This window comes from Aphanomyces invadans, assembly GCF_000520115.1.
Source record: "Aphanomyces invadans strain NJM9701 unplaced genomic scaffold supercont1.9, whole genome shotgun sequence".
Lineage (NCBI taxonomy): Eukaryota > Oomycota > Saprolegniomycetes > Saprolegniales > Verrucalvaceae > Aphanomyces > Aphanomyces invadans.
Genome location: NW_008580154.1, coordinates 867,486 through 873,075, shown reverse-complemented (window position 1 = coordinate 873,075; position 5,590 = coordinate 867,486).

Sequence of the window (5,590 nt, the reverse complement as noted above, 5' to 3'; positions counted from 1 at the left end):
TATATTTCAATATTTGATCAGTAACTTCATATTTCACAAGTAGATGAGTCAATTAAGAAGTTTCTTGATCACTGATGTAGTTATCAATCTTTCAGTCAAAGAGTCAGTAAATAACTATATCACATACATATCGTCAGTTGTGGATGAACTTACAAAATATCTATATGTGATTCCGATATATTGCAGTATTTGAGCAAGAACTGTGTAATTGGTCGAGAGGCCTAATACGACGTAAATATCTCGTTCCGCGAGATACTGGAGCGGTTAAAGACTGCCTTTGAAAGCCTCACGTCTACAGTAATCCATGGGTGTATTGCAGGATCCAAAAGACGACTCACCGAGTTGCGGGATTACATTGGTCTCCAGGGCGCTGCAGATGAAGAAGACGTGACGGAATGCAGCAATCGCTACCAGACACCAGACATGCATCATACGACGATGACCACACCTGCGACCAGCGACTAAGCAGCAGCAAATCGTCCAGCGGCGACAAGGAGGACGACTGTAAGGAGCAAACGTTTAAGTTGTAGGAGAAAAAGTTTAAGCTGTACGGTCCTGACTGTTGGCAATACTACTGGTGCAAGTAGGGCAACGAGTAGTACCTGTACTCTAAGCGGCAAAATGAGGTGACTCTGTTTTGGTTTCTGGTGCATTCTCATCGATGGGAATTGTCGACCTGCGTGTTCTTGAAGGCAAGCAGGAGAGTACATAACAACGTAATCCGACTTCTTGCTGCCCTTTCATCATGCAAACTATGGTAATGACTTCATTGTACAACATGACAATTCAAACACCCACTCCAGCCACGAAACAAAAGTGTGGATTTTGGACTAAATATTGCGTTGATGAAGTGGCCAGCGCAGTCGCCAGGCATAAATCCCATCGAGAACTTTGGGCCATGCTTGCGCGGCAAGTTTATGCCCGTTGTCGCTAATTTTAGTCTCGTGAAAGCCTAGAAAAACCTAAAGGCATGGGACGAAATTTGTCATCATACACTCAACCATCTTGTTGATTGCATGCCTAAGCGCTGCGTTGCAGACCTTTCGACTCGTGGAATAAAGGTTAATTACTGAATTGGTTGTTATTCCTTGTTTGTATTGGCTGTTTCTATCTCTATATTGCTCTATTTGTAGTAATTTCATTTTTATGACATTCCTTGCTCACAACTCATCGTGGCATCCAAAATTAAAGAATATATCATGAGAACTAGGGCCACACTCATCCTTCGTTCTAGCGTTTATGCTTCATTGTGCATTGTGATAGGCATTGGTGGGCGAAATGTGATTGTTCCTATCTTTGTTTCGCGCACTGTATCTCTGACGTGGGTAGATCTATAATTCAAATTCATGCTGCCCAATTATTTAATCATTTCAAATTGAAATTCATGCTGCCCAATCACAGAGCACAATGCAAAAACTATTCTATTGGTCGCATTGTCTACATATCAAATGATGCAGGATATATTTCATCATATCAAAATATAGAAGTGTCCGATTTTTGTATGTGGGTTCTCTGTTGCTAGAGTGCACCAACTCACCATACATAGACTCTAACAATTTGTTCTCATAGCAGAGATATATGGTACCAAAGTGTACCTCCCGGTGTGATGCGTGAGCACGAGGTTGTAATTGTATTAGTTGAGATGCAGGTTAAACAACGTGCAAGGAGAGTCACCACTCATCGACATTTGCTCTCTGCGCTGGCATTCAAATCAAGAAACCAAGCTCTCGTCGCGAGACACGATGACAAATCTAAAAATGACTGCATTCAATGCCGGCCGTGGGGCAAACCTCTACACTACTTCGGATTCACTCTGTCTCACACACATTCCTGCAAGTGAGACCAGAACCGAAGTTAGACCAAGAACACTCCCCCCTACAAAGGGTGGCCGCACGAACGCTCAATGTCCTCTATCGTTTTGCGCACATCATCGTCATCATGAGCCGTCACCAGCGCCGAAATATCATTGGCGTCTTCGTGCACTGACAACTCTGGTTCTCAGGTAGATTCCGCGTCTTCCAGTCCGAGCCACTTGGCTTACACCTACCAGGTGCCGTCGTGGATACGCAATTTTTTCGAGCTGCTCAGAATAACCCGTCGTTCCTAAACGCGATCTGTGCCGTCTGATCTTCGCCCACGTCACGGCCGCCTTCGCAATACATCCGTAGGCAGCAGGCATGGTGCAACGACGTCATGGCTGGTGGGATGAGCCGTTGGATTTCCATAAGATGGTCGGAAATCACCTTGACAACAAGATACGGTCCGTCCAGCGAAGTGTCAATTTTCCTGGATGCAGCGTCGCCCCTGCCACCAATACAAAATCACCGAGCGCGAACTTCGCAATTTGGTGGATCGTTGTCTGTTACGGTGCTTGTGCGCCTTCGCGTTTCGACGATGCTATTTCCGCGATTCGTTTGTGCATCAAGATGAGCACCTCTGCTAAGTTGTCCACAAACTGTACTATTCCATCAGCGCTTCGGCCATCGCCGTGGCGCTTGCATGCAAACGGATAAATCCGCTCATGTCGTCTTGATCACCAAGACTAATTTGTCGCCAGAGACGGAGCGAGGGAGTGTAAGCCAATCGAAGTGGATCAGTTCGTTTGAGGCTGTTGCTTGCAGTGCCTCTCCCCATGGTCGTGGCACAACGCCGCCGTCGACTACCATACAGTGCAAAAGTCGTGAACTAATTCCGCAACGTCACATGCCAAACTTGTCCATTCGAACATGGATGCTACGGATGCAAGTGTCGCCTCAATGCGACGGTGACCCGCGATGCCGGCGCGGGCAATAACGCATAGGGACACTGCAGGTCCAACGCATCGTCTTGAATCCAAATGTTGGACGACGTCGTCACGAAACATTGCTTGACTTCGTCCCAGGTCGTCCAGTCTGCACGGTCGGGGTGAGCACGCTGAACTTGCAGGATTTTGTCAACACAGGACCATGAGAAATCCGTCGATTGCAAAGATGACACCAGCGCCAACTTGGAAATTCGTGCTGATAGCTCATGAAGGCGTGGGCTTCACCATTGGCTGAGAAGATCTGCCCACAAATTCTCGTCTCCAGACACACACTCAATCACATACGGAAACGTCGTCATCGTGAGAGCTCAACGTTGCAGTTTGTGGGACAGGTACTTAGCCATACCCGTGCTCGATGTTAGCGGGTTGAACATGTACACAATGTTGCGGTGGTCAGTAAACAGTGAACCTCCCGGGCGTATCAGGAGGTACTCCAGACGTTTACAGGACTCGACCACCGCAACCGCTTCGTTTTCCACGATCAGCCAGCGCTCGGTAACGCCTTGGAAGGCTCCGCTCAAAAACGCAAAGGCTCGTGACGCTGCTCTGGTGCAGACAGTGCCAAACCCTCGATCAGTACTTGCTTAGTGGTTGCCCCCAAAACGTCTCGCTTGCGTCAGTGTATAGGCACACCATCTTCTCGGGATCAGGGTGGTTCAACGGAACCAAACGACGCTGCGTCAACTTTACTTGGTCGAAACACTCTAGGTGATCGCCGCACCATCCCACGGAACTGAGAAGTACCCGCGCGAGCGCCGTTGTTTTCGTGAATAGGCGGTTTTTGCAGCAATGTCCAGATTATTCGCCAGAGGAGCTACCAGGTCGGTGTACATTGTGATGTTCGCACGAATCCAGTTTGTTGCATACAGGAATTGATGTAATTCAGCTATCGTCTGCGGTGGCATGAGATCACAAAGGTTTTGGGCCCGGTCAGGAGCATGTGCGACGCCGCACTCGGCAATTTCTTTTCCACACCAGATAGTTTTTGTCGTGTCGGGGTCGCGACCAAATTTGACACAAAAGCAAATCCTCGAATTCCAAAACAACATTGCTTGAAGTTCGCTCAAATTCTCGGGCGCCATACATTCCGTGATAGCAGCATCGACCTTGCACGCTAGGAGGAGCGATTTTCTGTCGCGCGTTGTTGAGCAAAGCTTGGTCGGTTTATCCAAGTATCTTCATAACGAGCAAACCCAGCGCCAGCTCGACTGCTGGAACCGTCTCGTCGGACCATGCGCGCAGCAACAGCGGACCATATGCAGTTTGATACTCTACGCCTCCCAGGCAAACTTGTTTGGTCACCTTGATGGGACGACTGTCCTTTCCATTGGGCTGCAGGTAGATTTATCCCATCTCGAACACTTCCTACGATGTACCAACATCTTGCAGCGCCGACACAAGCCCGCCAGACGCCACCGTCAGAACTGCTCCGGAGTCTAGCAGTGATGTACTCACTGGCACGGTGCCGTCCACCACAGTAAGCACACTTTCCCTACCACATGTAACGATCGCGCTGCAAATCGTCGCGACACGACTATCCTGGGGCTTTCGTCCCTATGAGGTGTCCCCGCGCCGTTGCTCCAGATTTTCGGCATGGCTCTTCAGCAGAGCTACTGCTTCGTCCTTGGTCACGGCAAGACAGTTCCCACCCTATGGTCAGGTGACTTTCACTTCAGGCAATCACCTTTGGGGTACAGCTCGGCTGAGTCGGACGGCGTCGAGCTTGAGCTCACCGATTGCCGCCTCGACAGGAGTTTACCCAGCCTTGAATCTCCTTTGCCGCTTTGCGTCGGCTTTGGCGCGTCGGGAGTGACGCTCGGCTTCGATTCATCTTCGTAACCGACGTAACGATGGTGACCGATTGCACACTCGTGCAGCCATCGCACAAAGATACACATCCTTTTCAACGCTTTGAACCGTGCCAACAGCATCTACTCCATCACCGCGGGTCCAGCAGGTACGTCAACATGGACCATATGGTTCATTCGTTTTCCAACACATCCCTGGGTCCTTGCCCATGTTCCATTCAGCGATACTTACGTTGCTTTGTCGCAGGCTGGATGCATTTGTTTGGCTGAGTAAATGGTATATGCCGCTATGAACGTACGTCTCTCCTCCTTTGTAGAACCCGTAAACAATGGGCTCTTTGACAGGGCAGGCGCGTTTTGCAGAAAACGGTCAGCTTGACCCATATCGTCGTCTTCTTTTGACGCAACCGGGTCATCGGGCACTCTGCGTGTCTCGTGGAACGGCTGCATTGGAAATGACCATTCTTCGTCAACCGCGACAAGTTGACGCCGTCCATTGGGGAAGCGTTCCATTCTTCCTCTCGCTCGGGTCCAGCTTCGATCGTCGATTTCGGCTTCATTTACAGTAACGTCCGGACTGGCTGACCGGTTCGAACGAGAGCGCGCGCGCGTTTATCCCGCTTCGTCGCCGTCGCTCCCCGGCAGCTGTTGAAATACAACCCCAATCGTGGGGAACTCCATCCTTCTTGTTTGCTAGTTTGTCCAAAGACAGCTAAAGGGTTCATTGTTGTCTGCTCCGGCACACAAAGCCGGTTACCGTGCCCTTATCGGTAGACTCGATGACAAATCCAAAAATGACAGCATTCAATGTGAGCCGTGGGGCAATCCCCTACCGTGTAATTTAAGTCGTTTGTGTGGTGGGTGATATTTCACAACCACACTACAGAGGAGCTCAGTCGTTTGAGACATACAAATTACATATTACAGCGCTTCACACAGAGAGCTGCGAAAACATACAAATTGAAGGAGTATTAGAATT